Source organism: Lissotriton vulgaris, chromosome 4_1 (assembly GCF_964263255.1).
Source record: "Lissotriton vulgaris chromosome 4_1, aLisVul1.2, whole genome shotgun sequence".
In the NCBI taxonomy this organism is placed as follows: Eukaryota; Metazoa; Chordata; class Amphibia; order Caudata; family Salamandridae; genus Lissotriton; species Lissotriton vulgaris.
The window spans coordinates 1,722,182,130-1,722,205,442 of NC_141691.1; the positions used below are offsets into that span (position 1 = coordinate 1,722,182,130).

Sequence of the window (23,313 nt, forward strand, 5' to 3'; positions counted from 1 at the left end):
TTTTCTGCATGGCGGGTGAGGAAGGAATGGATCATAGGGATGCATTAGAAGATGTCCATGCAAGAATAAAGGTAAGGTAGAAAAAAAGGCATGTACTACCGCAGGACTCTGGGAAAGGGTGTGAGAGTATGTGAATCTATAGCACTACATGACACGAACAGATGGTTATAGGGTAACATTTTCTGTTTGTGCCAAGTGTAGCTGTAGATACACATGCTGTGCATAGACTGTAAAGCAGTTCTCCTCGAAGCGGTAGCTAGCCTGAGGATGTTGCAAAAGACTGGAAAAGCATACGGAGTACAGCCTTGCTAATGCAGGCTTGTTGGTGTGTGAAGACATCTACACAGTAATGCTTACATAAGTGTGTGGATAAGACCATGCAGCTGTTTTGCGGATGTCAGCTATAGGGATGTTAACCCATAAACAAGCATTTACAATGCAATGGTCTCGGCAATATTATAGGTAGAGCTATTGGCATTGCTTTTTTTTTATCCCTAAGTAAATGTTATTGTCATTTCTATTGTCAATAGTTTAAGTGTGTGCATGTGTTACATATTGCATTAGACATATTGCATTAGCAGAGAGAGAGTGAGGTAGCGAGATAGAGAGGTATTGAAATAGAGAGAGTGATGTAGTGATTCAGTGAGGTAGATAGAGAGTGAGGTAGTGATAGAGAGTGATGTTGTGAGGTAGTGAGATAGAGAAAGATTGATGTATTGAAAGAAAGAGTGAAGTAGTGAGTGTTAGTGATGTTGTGAGGTATTAAGATAGAAACAGAGTGATGTAGTGGGATAGTGGGTAGTGAAAGAGAGTGTAAGTGACTTAGTGTATTTGAGAGTGAGGTAGTGAGATAGAGTGAATTAGTAATTTAGAAAGAGAGTGAAGTTGTGAGGTAGTGAGAGAGTGATGTAGTTATTTTTTGAGAGTGTGTGGTGATATAGTGAGGTAGTGAGAGTGAGATAGAAATAGATAGAGTGATGTAGTGCTAGAGAGGTAGTGAGAGAGAGAGAGAGTGAATTTTGAGTAGTGTGTTAGAGTGAGATAGTTACTGTTGTAGTGATATTGTGTTGCTGTGAGAAAGAGAGTTGAGTTGTAAGTTAGAGAGTTAGTGAGAGAGTGAGAGAGTGTAGTATAGTGAGTGATAGTGAGGTAGTGAGAGATAGTGAGGTAGTGAGAGTGAGGTAGTGAGAGATAGTGAGGTAGTGAGAGTGTTAGTGAGAGAGTTAGGGAGAGAGAGAGTGACGTAGTGAGAGGTGTGGGGGAAGAGAGTGGTGTGGGGGAAGAGAGTGGTGTGGAATTGGGGGTCTCTGGTTGGCGCAAGTATGCACTTGTGAAAAACAGGGACCCTCTCCTCTAGTCAGGGCAAGGGAACTACCCTTTAAGAATAACCCTGCTCACCCTCTAGGTTGCGTGGCGCGAGCAGTCAAGGCTAATCTCTAGGGCGCATTTAGTTAAGCATTTTTAATCACACACAGTAAATCACACTGATCCCCCCACAAATGGACACCAGGCCGTAGGTATATAAAAATACGTAGACTTTATGTAAAAGATAGCAGTTTTGTAGACTTATCACAAGACCTTAAATAACATTAAATCAGGATGCACACAATACTTTTGTTGGAGTTTGGAATGGATACTTTTCCTGGCTGTTTCAATGCTTCAACTCCAGCATTACTTTTAAATACAGTTCCCTCAGCAAAGCGTCTTGAAATCAGTAAAGAAGACAATGGGGTTTCAGATCTCCTTAAAACAATGCTCTGTCAGCAAAGCCTCTTTCATAAAAAAAGGGGGGACAGGTTTAAATGCCCTCAAAAGCGATTGCGACAGAATTCTTGATTAAAAGTTGCTTTGGGTCAGATTCTTAACTCAAAGAGGCTGGCTTCAAGGCGCTGCTCTGTGCGCTTCGTGAACTGGGGCACCAGCAGCTTATCCGGCCGTGCAAGGGGTTAACAGCCAGCAAGGGAGTCCCCGAGGGGCGGACCTTCGAGTCCCCGACTTGCGCCCTCGAACACACACGTTACAGTACCTTGCACAAAGGGGGGGGGGGGGGTTGGGGGTTGCCGCGGACAAATACGGGGAACAGCTGTGGACCGGGACAGGCTCAGCAGGGCGCCTTGAGGGGGCCTCGGCTCGTGGCGGCGTTACGAGGTGCGGCGCGGGAGCGGGGCCTCCGATGGGCTCTGCGAGCGGTCAGGGGCGCTGTCTGTGTCCTGGCGTCTTCGATGCGCAGCTTCTGGAAAATCCTTCGGCAGGGAAGGGCACTTTAGAGCGGCACGTACTCCATGTACAGGGCAGCTCCTCCGACTGCGGTGCAGCCTCGGGGATTCCCTCTGGTGCGGGGCGGGTCAACGCACTTTACCGGTGTTAGGACACGGGCCGGATACCGGAGGGAGCAGGCAAGGAGGGGAGGCGGCGCGGCGGCACCCAGCAGCGGGTACAACTCGTACCAGCCGGTCAGCTGGTGCGGCGCGGCCTCCGCAGCAAGGTACGGTGCGGAGCAAACGCGCAAGGGCACGCACCGTACGATTGACACACTCGGGTCCCGGGAGCTCGTGGGGGCTGATAGGCGGGCAGTGCACTTCGTCCTCGGAGATGGGTGGAGGCAGGGTGCGGGCGGCCCCTGGGGACACGGTGTGGTGGCGGCTGCGATCAGCGGCGGCACACGGGTCAGGGCATAGATGCCTTTCAGAAGAGAAAGGAGGGAGGTTTTTAGCACAACAGCGAACTCTGGGAGGAGCCACCCAGTGGAGCGGCAGCGGGTCATGGCGGCGCAGGTGGCAATCCGGGTACAGCAGGAGGGGGGCGGAATACAAAAACACGGACAGCGGGAGGGGGGCGGGATACAACGGGAACCAAGACACGGACAGCGGGAGGGGGGGCGGGATACTATGGGAACAAAGACACGGACAGCGGGAGGGGGCGAGAAAAAAGACGGCGAGAACGAGGAAAGAGCAGCCTACCTCAACTTTACCAGCAGGAAAATGGCGACCTCAAGCTTCAGAAATTTTTCGGATTCGGGGGCGTGTTCGGTGTTCTCAGAATGGCCTTGGCGTAAAAGTGTAAAGAAGAACACCGAACACACCTCCAAATCCGTAAAGGACGGAGCCTATTCGGAGGGACAGCTCTCTCCTCCTATTGCTGGCCTCCGTTTAGGAAGTTAGCCAATGGGAGAGAGGCAAAAACAGAGGCGGGACAAATAGTCCACTCTAAGAAACATTAAATCTCGGTACTTCCGGTTCTGCCTTCGGCAGACCGGATATTACCTCGACCTAAAAAGGAGCCTCTACTGCTTTTTTGGGTAAGTGGGGTTTGAGAGAGACAAGCATATGTTAGTTGGCTTTAGTATAGCAGGTATGAATAAATTTGACCAATCAGCGTACTATCCCGGCCCTTAGGAGAGCACAGCCTTTGTGTGGTTCAATAAGGAGAAAAAAAGCTGTGTTATTATCCAGATGGGTTTTGTCCTGTCTACAAAGTACTTCACGGCTCTTTTGAACATCAATCAAAATGTATGAAGAGCGCTCTGTGCTACACATTCTGGAGAAGGGAAGAACACTGTAAGGTCTATAGTCTGATTAAAGTTGATGGAGGACACTTCTTTTGGAAGGAACTGTGAGAAGTTGGCCTGGTATATGATGTTCACTATTCTAGTGAGCACCTTGCACCAGTCCAAACAACCCTTATGGTGATGGTTGTAAAGTCAACCTTATAGACCAGCTATCCTAGTGGTAGCATGGACAAAGCAGTCTTAGGCTAAACTCAAGAGGGCATATGAAGCCAGCTGTTTTACCATATGTAACCCCTTTAATACCAAATGAAAGGACACCACACAGGATATATATAAAATATATATGTATTTATTTCTAGACAATCCCTCTGAACTCTTTATGAGGTCAGAGGCACAAGCACATAACAAGATAATTAAAATACAATAAGTTGCACAAATACAGTAGGGCCCTAGGGGCACGCTAAACCATATACTAAAATAGTGGTATAAGGACCACTACACGGAAAATGGATAGGCCTAGGGCCTAGGGACACGCTGGGGCTACGCTGTACTACCAAGGGTAAGGAAGCAGGAGGCCCACGGGAGGCGTGTGCAGAGTCTTTACTCACACGCAAGTTACCATAGAGAATGAATAGGAACGAAAGAAACTAGTTCTTTTAGGGCACTTCTGACTGGACTCGATGAAAGTTACTTGAAACCTAGACAGTTGGATAGTCAATACCCACAGGAGCACCGGAGTACTCGTGTTACCTCACCCACAGGAAGCAGGTGCATAGGTGTCAAAGTGTGTCGGGTTTCGTCGCTGAATCCTATGGAGCCGTGAATAAAGATGCTGCAGGCGACCAGGAGAGAAGTGTCCGGTTGGATCCAAGGGCGGATTGAGGATGAAGAGTACCTGAAAGCAGAGGGGACAGAGTCTGGGTCACTAGCCAGTGACCAGGAAGGAACCAGGCGATGTCGCGAAGCAATCAGGTGATGTCGTGAAGCTTGTCTCTGCAGCCACGTGGACCAGGAGGCGCGACGACGACCAGGAGTCAGGCACGAACGGTCCGACGAAGGCTCTCGCTGTCGGCGGTGTCGGCTTCCGGATTGGAGTCAACAAGCCTTGGCAAAGGCAACCCACGCAGGAATCGAAGTTGGCTTCTTAATCAAAATAGCAAGGTATGATGGGCTGCTTCTTTTCAGAGAAGCAAGGGCCTGTCTGGAGCAACCAGACCAGCGGTGTAAATTCAAGGTTTTGTCGTCAAGATGGCCACTAGCCAAAGGGCAAGTGACCGGACAGACGCGTCGAGCAGGAAAATGCAGAAGGGCCCCACGCAGAACTCGTGGAGTGTGCAGGGCTGATCTTCGGTGCAGATGACGCTCGGGACTGGGGCTTCTCAATCCCCAATGCACAGCTTCAAGGGTGCCTCAGAAGCTGCACGGAAAGCAAGTCACTGACTTTTCAAGATAGCCGGTCCCACGTCTCGCGTCGCCTTCACGGTTCTCAGCTTTGCTGGGACTGTAGATCGGGCTGAAGGAAGTCTGGAAGTTCGGTTCTTGTCAGGCTCTGTGCTCGGGCTCCGGCGGGAGCGTCGACAAAGCAAGCCGTTGATCGCTGGATGGTGCCTGCTTGTGCAGGGTGGTCATTCCTTGACCACAAGGGAGATTCTTCAGTCTTCTATCTTCAGGTAGAATGTCGAAGGTCCAGAGTTTCGTGTCAAGTTTTCAGTCAGGATAAATCTAAAGTCTTGGGAATCAGCTCCTACCTATATACCAAATCTAGGGGCTGAATTATCTGCTAGATCCCTCCTATGGGTAGGACCAGGGAAGGGGGTGGTTACACCCCGTCCCCTTTGTCCAGTTTCGCGCCAGGGCTGGAGTGCCCCAGCACCGGTTTGAACTGGACTATGCCTGGGACACCTTGTGACCAGGCAGTGTCATTTCTTTCAGCCCTCCCTGCCCCAATACACTATAGCCTGTCTGGGGTGGTGCTAACACCTCCCAAGACAGGAAACCTATTGTCCAAGCCTCCCTCGCTGGAAGGACCCCCAGCAGCAGGAGGTCAGACTTGTGTCTGTGGCAGCAGCATCCATTTTGTGATGCTGAGGCTCTGGTTAACTTTAACCGGGATTAATAGGAACAACATGTCTTCTCCCTCTAGAAGGGTGGAATGCTATCCTCGTCGCCAGAACTGGCGAGGGGGTAGTATTCCAAAACGTATGACACCTTACTCGACATGTTTTGATAAAGCCAAACCAGAGTTAGCATTTAACCGCGAGGTTCATAATGCACTTAAGAGTATATGGTATGGCAATATCCTAGAACAGGTTTCGAAAGCTGCAGACAGGCTCAGCTCATGCTAGAGCACCATCGCACATAAAACCAAGCACTGCCTCCAGGATTGTTAAGGCCTGCCATAGGAGTGACTTATAGGTGTATATGTGTCTAGATATAGGAATACTATATCTAAGCAAGGGGTGATTACACGACCTTGGCCCAGCTGAGTGATCAGCCAGTTGTGTCAATGTGAGAGGCCAGCCAGGGGTGGCATAATAAATGCTGCAGCCCCTGGTTGGCCTTGGATGCACTTATGCCCTGGGTACCTATAGTACACGGTACAGGGGCTCATAAGGTGACCCAATGTCCAACTGGAGATGTACCTGAAGTACATGGAGTCCATTTTACAGAGAGAGCAGATAGCCTGGGGCCCTGATTAGCAGGATCCCAGGCCAACTAAGTCGAAAACCAGCTAAACACTAGGCAAAAAAACTGGGGTAACCATAGTCAGGTATCCACCTTCCTACAGGAACTTTGGGTTAGTACATATTACTACCTAAGCCCTGTGTACTTGGAAGAAAGGCTCTTCCAGAGTAAAAATCTAGAGCTCACAGACATCTGAGGGAGGTGATAGCCATGAGGAAGGCTACTTTTCAAGAAAGAAATTCTAAAGGGCCCATCAATCTTGTAAAGACAACATTGAGATTCCACACTGGGGATGGTTGACATCTAGCGTTTTCGGCTGTTTTTTAGTCTCTCCTTAAAGACTTCAGTGAAGGGGACCCTGAAGAGCGAGGTGTATTCCTTTTTCTGGAAGTAGGTGGCCTTAGAAGACATGTGAAGCCTAATGCAAGTGTAGGACAGGCCTGCAGTCTGCTGGTGGAGCAGAAAGCAGACAAGGTCTTGAATGGCAGCATGTAAGGGTCACTGCATCTAGGAACACAGTAGTGGATGAACCGTTTCCATTTTGCAGCATAGCAGCCTAGTGGTGCCTGTCTGAGGATGGTTGTACTCTCAGGATAAATGTCAAGGTAATCAAACTCTAAGACCTCAGGAGCCAAATTGCAAGACTGAGCTGCCTAGGGTTCGGGTGCCTGACAGTCATGTGGTTCTTAGTGAGGAAGGTCTGGCCGATAGGGCAGTCTCTCATTCAGAATCACAAAAAGGTCAGGGAGAGCGGTGAACCAGGGCAGCCTGGCCCATGTAGGATCGACCAGGATGACCGTCACATGTTTGCAACCTCCACACCACAAATTGAAGTCGGAGAGGAGAAAAAGCATAGACCAATATCCCTGACCAGTTGATCCATGGAGTATTGTCTAGGGACGAAGGTTGTGGTTACCTGGAGGCGAAGTATGGGCATTTTATTTTGTGTTTTCAGCAGTGACAAAAGAGGTCTATGTCGGAAAATCCCCAACTGTGGAAGTACTGGAATAGGACTTGTGGGTGGAGCTCTCACTTCCGGAAAGTCCTCCACTAGGAGATTAACTTCCTGCTGGAGGTCCCACTGCCAAATGTGCTGAGCCAACAATGACAAACGTGAAAATGTGCCTCCTGGTTTCTGGAGATAGTACGTGATGGTTGTTCGACTTGGCTTGTTAACCCCCAGACTTTTTTTCTTTATGGACTACTGTTTTTGACATTGTTTTTGTTGGTTTTAGGACTCTGGGGCCTTTTACCACTTCTATTCAGTGCTAAATGTTCTTCAAGTTAATTGTGTATGATTGCTGTTTGCATAATCGGCCTATTTGATTTACTAAAATCCCTAGTAATGTGCACATCTGTGCCCAGGGCCTGTAAATCAAATGCTACTATTGGGCCTGCAGCACTGATTGTGCCACCAACACCAGTAGCCTTTTAAAGGGTTCTCAGATCTGCCACTGCAGTCTGTGTGCAGTTTTTAACTGCCATGTCAACCTGGCAAGTGCACCCACTCAACACAAAAAGGTCACGCTGGGTAAAGACAAAGGAAGAAAAAGAGAGAGGGGTGTAAGGGGGTGGGGGGTTCCCATTTATAGGACGAATTCACTCACCCACCCGTGGGTGGCCTGCTTCATCATCGGGAACCTCCCTGCACTGTGAACCTGGTCGCTGTGCAGGCTACAACCCCATCTCTGAGAGGGATGTTTTAGTTGCGTGTGACAAGAGGTATACTAAAACCTTATGATGAGCCAGGTGTGGAGGGAGAGTGTGAGAAAAAGTGCTAGCGAAGTTAAAACTAACCACCTGGTATGTTAAAAAACTATTTTACTGGTACACCCAGGGGTCAGGGTTAAAAAATTGTTGTAATCCCTTGCACAGGAATTCAACATAGCATGGATGTTAGTGATCATAGGGTCAACATGTTTCAGCCATAGTGCCCTCCGTAGAGGTGCTGTGGCTTTCTTCAGGACCTAATGAGAGATGTGTGAAAAAGTAACACCAGACCAACTCAGGCTGGTGTTTGAAGGATGCGACTGGCGGATTGGACGTCAGTCGTAGTTAGCTGGTGTTCGGCGGTGTTCCTATAAATCAAAAATTGCATTTAATGACCAGCATGAAAGGCAACATAATTGCACTCCTTAATAAATGTGCCAAATTAATAGAATCTATGATTTAAATATAGTGGCTACGTACAATCAATTATGAGTCCTGAAAAAACAGGGCTTACCCATCATTTGAGGGGAACTAATGGCAACTCAACCTCAGCACACTTGAGGAGGGTTCCACAAAACCTAAAAGAAGTAGGAGGAGGGGGCAAGTGTGGCTGTGAATCACAGTCATAGGTGCATACAAAAAAACGGTTGACTCAATGATGTTTAGAAAGAAAGCACGAGTAATTATATAGCTACTGAAAACACTCAACCCAATTTGCCAAAACTTATTGTGAAGCTAAATTGCATATTGAGGGTAAAAAACATAGTGCACCACTACAAAGAACAGAGCAGCAGGCTGGAAAACACTCTATGAGCAGATGCCAGGGTGCCAAAAATGAGAAGGAGTAGCCAAGTGCGACACAATCCAGGCATCAATAAGATGCCCAAGACAGAAAAGTGACAAAGGTGCAAGTGAGGGCGTAGCGTAGTGGCTGCACTCAACAGTCACTAACGTACACTAGTGATGCAGAGAGAGCATGTCACTACCCTACACTAGCGCTGCGGATAGAGTACATGGAGGAAAGAGGGGGACCTCTGTTGAGCGGACCCCAAGTGAAAGGAAGAGTGGGCTGGCCGTGAGGGTGGCATGCCAAAAGTAGCCTGAATAATGGAACTCCGAGATGCAGAACGTACTTGAAATGCGTGTTGCGTCAATGGACTGTTAGTGGTAGTGCGTGACCCAGAAGAAGGAAGCCAGGGCTGGCCGTACAGGCAGCTTGCCCAAAGCAACCCAGGTGGTGTAGCTCCGAGATGCGGAGTGCGCTTGAATGTGTGTTGGAAAAATGAGCTTATTGCGGTATTGGGAGGGAATGACCTGCACAACCGCGAGCTCACAGCCAAAGATGAGGATCGGATGCAAGCACAATGAGTGGCGCTGGGAAATGTGGTCACAGTAAAAGCAAGCAGAGAGGCGGCTCCAACCGCGAGCTCGCAGCCAAAGACCAGGATTGGCTGAGTTTGATAGAAACATTGACTACCTAGTTTCTTTTGACGTTGAGTCTTTATACACTTGTATACCACAAGATCAGACTCTACGAACAATAGAATCATTACTTAACGACACCGCCCTGGATACCATCACTCCTGTGTCTTTTATCATGACCTGTGCCACCATGGCCATGCAAGAAAGGAATATGCTACTTACCAGTTTGCATCTGTTCTTGGCATGTAGGGCTGCTGACATTCATATCTTGTGCATAGATCGCCGCCTAGTGTTGGGTCCGGATGATTGCACTTGTTGTCTTGGAAGAGTCTTCGAAGTATCACGAGATAGGTGACACCTCCCTTGGACTACAGTGCGCATGGGCATCCTCTCCGTCCTCAGATTGTTTTTCGCCATTGTGACAGAGATGGAGATAGCAAAGTAAGAGATGGCCATGCCAGAGAGAATGCTGCAGCTGCTACAGGCACCGGGGAGGAGGGCGGGCAATATGAATGTCAGCAGCCCTACATGCCAAGAACAGATGCATACTGGTAAGTAGCATATTCCGTTCGAGGCATGTGGGCTGCTGAATTTATATCTTGTGCATAGACTGTATAGCAGTATCTCCTCTAGCGGTGGCTACCTGTGCCAGCTGCAGCAGTTTGAAAAAGAGTTTTGAGGACAGCCTGGCCTACAGCAGCTTGCTGTTTTGTTTGTACATCTACACAGTAATGTTTTGTGAAAGTGTGTATGGTGGTCCATGTGGCTGCCTTACAGATGCCTTCAAGAGGAATATTTCCTAGGAAAGCCATGGATGCCCCCATTTTCCTAGTGGAGTGTGCTCTTGGGGGGATGGTTAAAGTGCGTTTTGCCTTCTGATAGCATATCTGAATGCATTTAACTATCCATCTGGCTATTCCCGATTTTGAAATTGGATTCCCCTTGTGTTGTGGTGCAAAGGCAATAAACAGTTGCTTTGTTTTCCGAAAGGACTTTGTTCTGTCCACATAGTAAAGTAGAGCTCTCTTTACGTCTAGTGTGTGCAGGGCTCTCTCAGCTACTGACTGTGGATTTTGAAAGAACACTGGCAGTTCTATTGATTGGTTGATATGGAAATTGGATACAACCTTAGGCATGAATTTAGGGTTTGTTTTAAGAACCACCCTGTTGGCGTGTACCTGCATGAAAGGTTCTTGAATTGTAAGCGCTTGTAATTCACTCACTCTTCTGAGTGAGGTGATGGCCACTTGAAAAGCAACTTTCCACGTTAGGAATTGTATTTCGCAAGAATGTAAAGGTTCGAAAGGATGGCCCATGAGTCTGGTAAGCACTATATTGAGATTCCAGACTGGGGAAGGGGGGTGCCTAGGAAGAATCACCCTTTTTAGACCCTCCATGAAAGCTTTGATTGCTGGTATTCGAAACAGTGAAAGGTGTTGTCTGTTTTGAAGGTATGCTGCAATGGCAGCAAGGTGTAGCCGTAATGAAGAGTATGCTAAGTTACATCTTTTTAGGTGCAGCAGGTAACATATAATGTTCTGTATTGATGCGTCTAATGGATTGATTTGGTTATTGGTGCAGTAAATAACAAATCTTTTCCATTTGGCTGCATAGCACGCTCGTGTGGTTGGTCTTCTTGCCTCCTTAATGATAGTGAAGTAGTGTGGCTCACTGGTTAGAGGCGGCAGACCCGAGAGCAGAGGACGGCCCGGGACCAGGGTTCGATTCCCGGCGCGGCAGGTTTCTGGACCAGGGTCAGCGGACTCGATAATTCTCTCGCCTCGGTGCCCACTCTGATCAGCGATCACACTCGGCAACTCTGGGCATTAGCTTGCCTCATCTTCACTAACGGCCCCACCAGACCGCCGGGGATGCCTGGTCTCACCCTGGAGATACCCATTAAGGGACCATCTCTCAGGGAAGCCAGGAAGGGTTTCGCAGCGGTCGAAGCGCCTTGGGACCCTACGGGTAAGTAGTGCGCTATATAAATGCCAATACATTTACATATTCATGCAATCTGGGGGCAAGTTACGATATCCAAACTCTAAGACCTCAGGAGCCAGATCGCTAGGTTCATTTGGTTGGGATCTGGGTGTCTGATTTCTCCATGGTTCAGAGTTAGAAGATGAGGTGCAAGGTGCAGTCTTTGATGGGGAACTACTGAGAGTTCTAGGAACGTCGTGTACCACGGTTGTCTCGTCCATGTGGGAGCAACTAGGATTAGTGTGAGGGAGTGTTGCCGCAGTTTGCGTGCCACCAGCGGGATCAGTGGTGCTGGGGGAAAAGCGTACGCAAATCTGCCTGACCAGTTCATCCATATCGCATTGCCCTGTGACAATGGATGTGGGAACCTGGCGGCAAAGTATTGGCATTTGGAGTTTTCTTTTGTGGCAAACAGGTCTATTTCTGGGTGACCCCACTCCTTGAAGAATGGTTGTAGGACCTGGGGGTGAATCTCCCATTCGTGTAATTGCTGGCAGTGCCTGCTGAGCAGGTCTGCAACTTGATTGTCCTTCCCTGGAAGGTGTTCTGCTAGGAGAAAGAAATTTTGGGAATCGCCCACTTTCAGATGCTCTGTGCCAGATGGGACAGCTGTGGAAAGCGCGTTCCTCCCGGTTTCTGGATATAGTACATTGCGGTCATGTTGTCCGTCCGGATCAACATCGTCTTGCTGTACAAGTATTTCTGAAATGCTTTTAGGGCTAGGAATATCGCTAGCAACTCTAGTTGGTTGATATGCAGCCTTCTCTGCTTGTTTGTCCAGAGCCCCTGTACTGTGTATTGAAGGAGATGGGCTCCCCAGCCTGTCAGTGATGCGTCCGCTGTTAGTACTAGTTGTGGAACCGGCTCTTGGAACAGTCGCCCCTTGGAAAGATTTTGTGGGTTCCACCACTGCAGAGAGTTGTGAGTGTGACTGTCTACCAACACTAGGTCTTTTAGTTGTCCTTGAGCCTGGTTCCATTGCCGTGCTAGGCATTCCTGTAATGGGCGCATTTGGAGTCTGGCATGGGGGACAATGAATATGCACGAGGCCATCATGCCTATGAGCTGCATAAAGACTTGAGCTGGCAGAGAGTGTTGTGGCTGGAATTTGCGAATGAGCGTCTGCATACTGGCTATTCTTGCTGAGTTTGGATACGCCTTTGCCACCGAGTGGTGGCTCCCAGGTACTGCAGTATGTGGGACGGTTGCAGATGTGATTTTGTGTAGTTGATTGAGAATCCTAAGCTGTGTAAAAACTGGATTGTTTGAGACGTGTGTGCTGCGCATTGGTGGTACGATTTTGCTTGTATAAGCCATTCGTCCAGGTAAGGGTACACATGGACGTGGGTATGTAACTGTTACCACGGATTTTTTACAACGCATACCATTACCACGGATTTTTTACAACGCAGGTCATTTTACAACGGAAACCTTTACAACGCAAAACACTACAACGCAGATACTATTACAACGCATACCCTTACAACGTAAGTATAATTATAGGTAAGTTTATCTTTTTTTAAAAACATTTATTAGTGGTATTTTGTTATGAGGTACAGGGGTATTTTTAGGTTTTAGGGCTGGGTTTGGGGTTTGGGGTACAGGGGTATTTTTAGGTTTTAGGGCTGGGTTTGGGTTTTGAGGTACAGGGGTATTTTTAGGTTTTAGGGCTGGGTTTGGGTTTTGGGGTACAGGGGTATTTTTAGGTTTTAGGGCGGTTTTGGGGTACAGGGGTATTTTTAGGTTTTAGGGCTGGGTTTGGGTTTTGAGGTACAGGGGTATTTTTAGGTTTTAGGCTGGGTTTGGGTTTTGGGGTACAGGGGTATTTTTAGGTTTTAGGGCTGGGTTTGGGTTTTGGGGTACAGGGGTATTTTTAGGTTTTAGGGCTGGGTTTGGATTTTGGGGTACAGGGGTATTTTTAGGTTTTAGGGCTGAGTTTGGGTTTTGGGGTACAGGGGTATTTTTTGGTTTTAGGGCTGGGTTTGGGTTTTGGGGTACAGGGGTATTTTTAGGTTTTAGGGCTGGGTTTGGGTTTTGGGGTACAGGGGTATTTTTAATATATATTTACAAATAATACAATTAATTTTATTCATAAAATTATTTAATAATTAAATAATAAATAATTAAATTAAATAATACAGAAATAATTATTTACATTATATATTAATATTATATACTTACCTATACTTACGTTGTAATGGTATGCGTTTTAATAGTATCTGCGTTGTAGTGTATTGCGTTGTAAAGGTTTCCGTTGTAAAATGACCTGCGTTGTAAAAAATCCGTGGTAATGGTATGCGTGCTAAAAGTACGCGTTGTAACATCATATATCCATGGACGTGCTGCCTCCTGAGATGTGCTGCCACTGTCGCTAAGCATTTTGTAAACACTCTTGGAGCCGTGGTAACCCCGAAGGGCAAAACCTTGAATTGGTAGTGTTTACCTTCTATTGTGAATGAACCCGAGGTATTTTCTGTGGGCTGGATGGATGGGTATGTGGAAATACGCATCTTTGAGGTCCAGTGTTGCTAGGAAATCCCCCTGTTGTAGCAACAGGAGCACTTGTAATGTGATCATATGAAAGTGCTCCGACAGTATGTATTGATTTAGGGGTCTGAGGTCCAATATTGGTCTGAGAGAGCCGTCCTTCTTGGGAATAAGGAAATATAGGGAGTACACTCCCTTCCCTTGCTGTTGGAAAGGGACTTGCTCTATGGCACCCTTTTCTAGCATGCAGTTGACCTCTTGCTGCAATAGGGTGATGTGTTCTCTGAACATTGGACGATGTCTGGGTGGTATGTTTGGTGCTGTAGAAGTCAGTTCTAGGCAGTAGCCAGACTGGATAATTTCTCTCACCCACCTGTCTGTGGTAATTGTGTTCCAGACGGGTAGGAACTGTTGGAGTCTGCCTCCGACCGGTATTATGTGGTCTGGAGGTAGTGTAATAGTCACTGTTTTGAGGCAGTGGAGGCTCTGGTGTTATTGCCTCCACGTCCTCTTCCCTTGGTATTGTTACCTCTGTAGCCTCCTCTGGTGGTGTTTTTAGTAAAGGAACTTTGTGCGTTACCTTTATATGAGGCCGTTGTTTGCGAGGTATGTCCTCGTGTGTTTGCCCTGTATGAGGAGCGACAAAAGGAGCCCCTTTGTTGCTGAAATTGCAATGCCCCCATAGATTTTGCTGTCTCTGTGTCCTTCTTCATATTATCCAAAATGGTGTCGACAGCAGGGCCAAAAAGAAAGTCCTGATTAACAGGCTGGTTAAGGATAGTGGACTGTACCTCATTTTTAAAACCAGAAATACGCAGCCATGCATGTCTGTGGAGTAGAACGCTAGTGTTGATTGACCTAGCTGCAGTGTCTGCTGCGTCAAGGGTGCATTTGATGGAGGCGTTTGTTATGAACTTTCCCTCCTGTATGAGATATTGGGCTTTGAAAGGCTCAGGTAGGTGTTGCATTAGGGTCTCTAGCTGGTCGTAATGCGCCCTGTCGTACCGAGCCAGTAGAGCTTGTGTATTAGCTATCCTCCACGAGTTGGAGGCTTGTGCCGCTACTCTTTTCCCTGATGCCTCTAGTATTTTTGACTCTTTGCCTGGGGGAGGTGCCTCCCCGGTTGTTTGGGAGTTGGCCCTTTTACGTGCGTTGGCCACTACCAGTGAATCAAGTGGTAACTGCCCTTTGATGTAAGTAGGGTCTGTAGGGGCTGCCCTATACTTTTTCTCTATTCTGGGTTGATTACCCGTGCCCTGGCTGTGTCCTTAAATATGTCAGGTGTATGTTTCAGAACTCCCTTTAACATGGGAAGTGTTTTGACACTTTTTTCTTATGTAGGGAAGGTGTCAAACAAGAAGTCTTAATTGGGGCGTTATGCATATCCACATTGTGGAACTGTGCAGCCCTGTCTATGAGCTTATTAAAAACTACGGTGTCGTCAGTAGGAGACGGTTTAGTAGGATAAGAGCACATGTCAGGGATGGGATGGGTGTTGTAAGGGTCAGTTGGCTCTTCCCATGGTTCCTGTGGTTCAGTGTCCTGTGGGAAGTCATATTGAGGCTGTGGCTCATCCCGTGTTACCCTCGTCGTCCTCGTGATGAGAGGGAGAGTAAGGAATATAAGGATTGAAAGGAGTAGTAGGTATGATAGGTTGAAAAGGAATGAAGGGTCTAGAAGGAGAAGTTCCACAAAGTCCTTTTTAGGTTTTGCCTAAGCGAAAGCTGCGCACTGCGCAGCTTTTTCGCGCAGGCGAAAACCTTATGTTTACAGTAGAGTGGATTGGGAATCCGCCCTCTGTTCCATTGGCTAGCTCCATAAATGGAGGCTAGCCATTGGAACAGAGATCTGTCCGTCATGGCCGGACCAGATTCGTGGGCGTTCCAGCGATTTCTTCCCTCTCCACCCCTTTCCGATCGTCATTGCGGCGGTGGGCGCGTGCAATTTTTTTTTTGGTCTCGCCAAGTTTTCTTCATTTCCACCGTGTCTTTTGCAGGGGTGGGCTGTGCACTGAGGCCGCTGATCAGGTAAGCAGCATTTTTTAATACTTTTGTTTTTATCCCGTTCCCGACCCCCCCTACCGCTCTCCGTGTGCCCGTTTCCACCCCTGCCCCCCCTCACGCTCTCTGTGTGCCCGTTCCCGCACCACTTGTAAATGCTTGTTTACAGTGTGCACAGCCACTAAGTCTCCAGTTCCGGGACTAAGACAAGGGAGGCCGTGGGACTGACCGGGAGTATGGCAGTGCGAGATGCAAGAGGTACCCGGAGAGAGGAGGACGATGGTAACACACATTCAGAGTCACACTTTGATTTCCGCCGCAGCCCGGAGGAAACACCGGAAGAAGATGTCCGGCGCGCCGCCTGGTTGTGGGTGGGGCCGGGAGGACGTAGTTTCCTGTCACCTGTGCGCTTCTCCCTTGCCTGTCCATGTTATGCTGCCCTCCTGTACGTCTCCCCCAAGAGTTGCTTTCTAATCCATGTGCTCCTCCCCACCCGCTCCATGACGTTCTTTCGCCTGTTGCTTCCCCCTAACCCCGACTTCCATGTTCCTTTCTGCCACCCGCACCCTCTGTGTTGTTTCCCCACCCTCATCCTTTGCGATTCTTCATTCCACCTGCACACTGCATGTTGTATCACCCTACCAAATTCCCTTTGTGATGCTTCCATCCATGTGCATCCTTTGTGATTCTCCTCTTCACGCGTGACATCAATCTTGCCGCCGCCCCCCACTCCCCCCACCTTGTGATGCTCCGGAGATGCTGTAGATCATTGCTAAAAATCAGTGGCAAAATCTATGAGTCCCAGAGGCCATTTCTGTTGGTTTTGTCAATACTTGTTCTTCAAGCATCTTTATACCTCAGCGGCAAGAAATACATGTGAAATTTCTTTCTTTTTTTAAATAGTTTTGTTACAGATTGTCTGCTACGTTCGCCTCCAAAATAGGCACCCTGCCTTATATAATTATACAATGACCAGTGTGAACTGGAAGTGATGCATTGTCCATTATAATACTGGTGTTTTTTTCACCCAAAGTCCAGAAAATGTTTAACAAGGAGTAAAAAAAAAAGGGCTCAGTTATAGTTTTTGTGGCATGAAAACTGCACATTAAGCCACAGAAATTGACGTTAGTGGTATGTATGCATTTAGTTATACCCCTTACTTTCTGGCACGGACAAGGCTTTGTGTTGTGCTCTTAATGTACTGTGACTATGTGGTACTTTCTAAATCCCCCTCTTGGGTGGTTAATCTACTGCTGCACCCCTTGGGTGACTTCACTTGGCCTCATGTTGAGCTCCTTTGGTGCTGACCATTTTCTGCAGATAACACAAGCCTGTTGGAAATAAAGTGAATTGTGACTTGCTTTCCCCCATCTCTCACAGCCTGCTCTGTGCAAAAGTATTTTACACCCTTTGACACCTGTCTCTTGCCTGTGAAGATCCCTTTCCCACCTTTGAGTTAGTTTCACAGCCCAGCTATCTCACACCTACCTACTGTCTGCTGTTCCTCTGTGACACCTCGCTATTGTCTGCAGCACTCCCTTTCACCAGTGTACATCATTGCAGCCCCTTTCACACTTGTTTGTTGCCTGTACAATCCCTTGTACACCTGATGTTACACAAAGAGCTTCTCCCACCCAAACCTACCCATTATCTGCACACTCCCTCTCAGACTTCTTGCTGTGTACAACCCTTTTCACACTCCTCTTTTATCTGCACAATCCCTCTCTCTCTCACTCCTACATCATCATCTCTCTCCCCAGTCTGTCACCTTTGAAGTCCTTTTTACACCTGTTGGTTACCTATGCGGTCGGTTCATCTCTAACAACAGTGTATAACTTGCACAGGGGGGCTCGCAGTGTGTGGAGGGCTCTGTGTGGGTGTGTAGAGGGCTCTGTGTGGGTGTGTAGAGGGCTCTGTGTGGGTGTGTAGAGGGCTCTGTGTGGGTGTTTGGGGGGCTCTGTGTGGGTGGGCTCTGTGTGGGTGTGTGGGGGGCTCTGTGTGTGGGTGGGTGGGCTGTGTGTGGGTGGGCTCTGTGTGGGTGTGTGGGGGGGCTCTGTGTGGGTGTGTGGGGGGGCTCTGTGTGGGTGTGTGGGGGGGCTCTGTGTGGGTGTGTGGGGGGGCTCTGTGTGGGTGTGTGGAGGGGCTCTGTGTGGGTGTGTGGAGGGCTCTGTGTGGGTGTGTGGGGGCTCTGTGTGGGTGTGTGGAGGGCTCTGTCTGGGTGTGTGGAGGGCTCTGTCTGGGTGTGTGGAGGGATCTGTCTGGGTGTGTGGGGGGATCTGTCTGGGTGTGTGGGGGGGCTCGCAGTGTGTGTGAGGGCTCTGTGTGGGTGTGTGTGGGGGGGGCTCTGTGTGGGTGTGTGTGTGGGGGGCTCTGTGGGTGTGTGTGGGGGGGGCCTGTGTGTGTGTGGGGGGGGGCTGTGTGGAGGGGCTCTCTGTGTGTGTGTGGCATTTGCAAGAGATTAAGCTATTGGCATTGTAAATGACAATGCCATTTATTTATCGGTTTTCAAAAAGAAAACATAAATAAAAAAATTGTCATTTACAAAGCCAATAGCTCTAACTTTTCCAAAGGCAAAACCGTTGCATTGTAAATGCTTGTTCTTTAGTGGAATAGGGGACTGAGGTTCAAAGTTCAAAGGCCTCTTTTTCCTATGCAGGATGGTAACTTTACCAGTCTGTGGGTCAATAAAAATGTTTGCTTGGTCGTCAGGGATCTGGGTGGAAGAGTTCTTCCTCAACAGTCCTGGTTTGAGCCTTAGGCTTTGGTTTGTAGACGACTTTAGGTTTAGGAACCGACTTTTTTGGCTCGGGCCTTTTTTCGGGTCGACTGTGTCTTTCGGGTCGACGCGTTTTTTGTGCTCCATAGGTAAGTGTTGTCTCCCGAGTCGATGTTTTCGTTGGGATCGACTGGAGTCTTTTGTTTTTTTGGCTGAGCGTCCTTTCCGGAGTCGATTGTCTTGTTTGGATCGATTGGTGTCTTCGGATCCGGTGTTTTCGGTCCGAGAGGACGTTCTGGCTTGGACGCGTGCTTCGGTACGGTGCCGAAGGCTTGTTTGGGTCGGCGACCTTCTTTGGTTCGGCGCCCTTGGGTTGTGTGGCCTTGTTCGAATCGACAACCGGTTTTGGGTCGACAATTTTGGGCTGTGCGGCCTTCTTGGGGTCGACAGTCTTTTTCGGCTCGACGCTCTTTGGCTGTAAGGCAGCTTTCAGATCGACGCTCTTCGGGTCGGTGACCTTCTTTGGCTCTGGAACCTTCTTCGGGACGATGTTACTGGGCCCTGGGGTTTCCGAAGGTTTCGGAGCCGAGCCGAATGGCGGGGCAATCAAAACTTTTTTATGATCTTGGCTAAGGCCTTTTGGCGATGCCTTGACCGGAGCCGTTGTTATTGGGGTAGATGGTGTCGGGGGCAGGGTACTAACGATTTGCCCCGGTGGTATCTCGTCATCGGAGTCCGAGTAGTCCTCTACGGTGACGATCTCCAGGTTATAGTTCTTGGTCGTCATCGAAGATGTTGTCCGGGTCTGGTGCCTGTCGCTGCATTTGTTGCCTGGCTGCACGTCTGTTCTGAATAGTTTTCTTGGATCGAAACTGTGCACAGGCTGGACAGCTTTCCTCTTTATGGTCTTGGGAAAGGCACTTGTTGCATACTGAGTGCTTATCAGTATGTGGGATCTTGGCGTGGCATTGCGGGCACCTTTTAAATGGGCTTCTTTCCATCAATGGTCGGCTCATGTGGCGTCGAAAAGGCCCAACGGCCCGCATCGACGACCGCTTGGAGATGGAAGGCTGGATCGAGTAGAGAGGTACCAATCGAGTACAATACCGTCGAATAGAAGGCCTTTAGAAAAGTTTTGTTTTCGCTTCCGAAGTTGGAGTATAGGAGTTTGCATCCGAACCCAATGGCGGAAAAAAACAATCTGAGGATGGAGAGGATGCCCATGCGCACTGTAGTCCAAGGGAGGAGTCACCTATCTCGTGATACTTCGAAGACTCTTCCAAGACAACAAATGCAATCATCCGGACCCAACACTAGGCGGCGATCTATGCACAAGATATGAATTCAGCAGCCCACATGCCTCGAACACTTCTTTCAATATGAAGACACCCTTTTCTACAGATCCCTGATACTTCAATGGCAGTACCTTCGCCCTAAGCCTGGAAGCCAACAGCCCCTTTAAGTCAACAATGTGTCTCTGGAAACGGTACATTGATGATGGCGTGGTGTGGAAACAGTGAGGAGATTGAAAACTTTATTCTCTGGCTCAACTCCTCTAATAAGTTCTTGAAATTCACCTGTGAAAATAACAAAGAGCAACTCCCTTTCCTGGGTCTCCTGATCTACAGCGCTGAGGATGGTCTAGGCACACTATGGTTCTCCAGTATTGATATCTTTCATAGATTCACATGCTTGTATCTTCCCAGTCGTCATGGTGGGAGTCTCATAGTAAATGAAATATATAGCAGTAAAATAAAAAACTGCCTAGATACCATAGACAAGCATAGACTTTGGCAGCCCAATACCATCATTATGTGGTCCAACTGCCAGCCAATGAGACGCCAGCCCTGAGATCACACTCCCCAGCAGAGTCACCATACCTCAGATTTCCAGCCCCGAGAGTGAGCCAAGGAGGTAATTAGAGATAAAAGTGGTCCTCTTGAGAAACGGGGAGGCGGGCGGGTCGCATGTGAATCTATGAAGGATATCAATACTGGAGAACCATAGTGTACAGGTAAGTAACTTGTTTCTTCTCCAGTATTGAATCTTTCATAGATTCAAATGCTTGTATCAGAATAGAAAGCAGAACGCTTACAAGAAAGCGTTTCCAGGAGAGCACTTATCTCTATTCAGGCTCTGCTTTCTATTTATAAAGCTAACCAATATCCTCCAGAAGATAGAATAGGTTGTATGTTTCAACCTGTATCATAACGTCAAATAGTACACTAAATTCAATGGCATAAAGTAAAAAAAATATTCAAAAACAACACTTTAGAAAATAAAGACATTCACATGCTAAAAGAGACATTTTCTTTGAATAGAAAAAACATTGTTAAGTAAATACCTTAATGAAACAGGTGACGCAGCACATCTTATCCTACTGCTGAATCTGTTTTCCACGCTGTGTCCAGACAGTAGTGCTTGGCAAAAGTGTGGACATTCCTCCACGTTGCCGCTCTGTAAAATATCCAGAAGTGATACTACTGCAAACAAAGCAGTCGAAGTTGACATTTTTCTGGTTGAATGAGCTTGCACCTTCGAGCGTAAGAGATTTCCGGCATTCTTGTGACACAGAGTAATGGCTGAAGATATCCACCTGGAGATGCTAGTCCTTGACAAAGCAAAACCTTTCCTGGGACCAGCAAACGCTATTAACTACTGATTTGTCTTTCGAAAGGACTTTGTCCTATCAATATAAAATTTTAAACACTTCTTGACATCCAATGTGTGCAAAGATTTTTCTGCTACTGACAATGGGTCTTTAAAATATGTTGGAAGAACAATAGGTTCATTGAGATGGAATCTGAAGGGACTTTTGGAATGAATTTAGGGCTTGTTCGTAAGATCACATTGTCTTCTTGAATTGAAGGAAAGGCTCTGTGATGGAAAAGGCCTGAATCTCACTGACTCTTTAAGCTGACGTCATAGCTAGTAGTAGAGCTACTTTCCAAGATACAAACTGCAAGTCAGCTTTGTGAATCGGTTTGAATGATGGTTTCATGAGTTGTGCCAAGACTGTGTTCAATTGCCATGGAATTGATGGACGTCTAAATGGAGGGAAAACTCTGAATAATCCCTTTAAGAACTCTTTAATCACTCTCTACGACCAAAGAGATGGATGACCTGGCTTCCTGCGATACCTTGAAATGGCTGCCAGATGTACCTTGACTGATGCATGAGAAAGACCTGTCTTGGCTAGATGCAACAGATGAGGGAGAACCTGCTCCAGAGAAGAGTGTAAGGGGTGAAGAGACTCTGTCACGCACCACTGGCAAAACCTCTTCCACTTCGCTACATAGGTTTTATTTGTAGAAATTGCACATGAGTGGGAGAGGATGCCCCGGTATTAATCATCAATCTTTAAGGACTGAAATTCGTGCTCATGAGGTTCCATGCTGACAAGTTCAGCGAGGCCAACCGGGGATGAATAACTTGTCCCCTGTTCATGGAAATCAAATCTTGGATTAGAAGAAACTGAACCCTGGGAGCTACTGATAAGTGGAGAAGCTCAGAGAACCAGAATTGCCTCTGCCATGCCAGATCTATTAAAATCAAATGACATGGTTTCCATCTCACTTTTTCGGAGCAACTTCGCAATCAGCGGAAATGGGGGAAATGCATATCCGAACATCCCCGTCTAACGGAGCTAAGGGCATTCCCCCAAGACCCTGGCTGAGGGAATCTGCTTGCAAACTGTTTGCACTTCTTGTTGTTGCGACTGGCAAACAGATCCAGACCTGGAGTGCCCCATAAGCTAAAAATATGAATGAGCTGATCCTGATTTAGTTCCCATTCATGACAAGCACTTGCTGATCTGCTTAGCGAATCTGCCCTTATATTGTGTATTCCTGGAACATGTTGAACTTGGAGAGTGATATTGTGCAGCAGAAAGCAATTCCAAATTTCTTGAGCTTGCGTTGAAAGTGACTTTGATTTTGTTTCTCTCTGTTTTATTAAATAAAACTTAGTTGTTGTACTGTCTGATCTGACAAGAACTGGAGAATCGTGGATTCTGGGGAGAAACACTTGAAGGCACAAGAACAGTGCCTTTAGCTCTAATAAGTTGATATGTAATTGAGCCTCTTGTTTGTTCCAATGTCCTTGGATTTCGAGGTCTTGAAGATGCTCTCCCCATCCTTGTAATGATGAATCTGTTGTCATTATATAACTGGGTGATTGTGGTTCAAAGATTAGCCCTTCTGATAAGTTCTGTCTTACTCCCCACCATGACAGCGCCTTCTAAATTGGAGGATTGATGAGAATCTGATCCTCGAAGGAACCTTGATGTTGCACCCATTGAAGATCTAGAGGTTCTTGTAGAGGCAGCATGAGAAGTAGACAATTTGGGACTAAGGGGGATGCAGGATAACATCATTCCAAACAAGGATTTGAACATCCTTACTGAAGTGAACCTTCTTTTCATTAGTTGTGAGGTAAGTCTCAGAATTGTTTTGGATGCGTTCCTCTGAAGGGTACGCTTTTGTTTCTTTGGTTTGTAATGACGCTCCTAGAAATTGAATAGACTGGGACGGAGTTAGAGAAGATTTTTCCATGTTTATGCGCAATCCTAGAAACCGATTCATGTAACATTCCAAGGATTGCCGAGTGTCTCTGAACGATGCGCCCTTTATCAACCAATCGTCCAGATATGGCTACACCTGATGACCTTGCCGTCTCAGATACGCTGGCACCGGCGCCATGCTTTTCGTGAACACTCTTGGCGCAGATCGAACACCGAAGGGCAAGACTCTGAACTGGTAGTGGCACCCCACCACCGCAAATCTGAGATACCATCTGTGACG

At 47.6% G+C, this 23,313-nt stretch overlaps 1 protein-coding gene across 2 annotated transcripts in view; it reads right to left on the minus strand.

Annotated features, from left to right (window-relative positions):
- VIRMA (vir like m6A methyltransferase associated) overlaps positions 1 to 23,313 on the minus strand; it is an 811,754-nt gene that overhangs the window by 511,164 nt on the left and 277,277 nt on the right. The gene's annotated exons all lie outside the window — the stretch shown is intronic.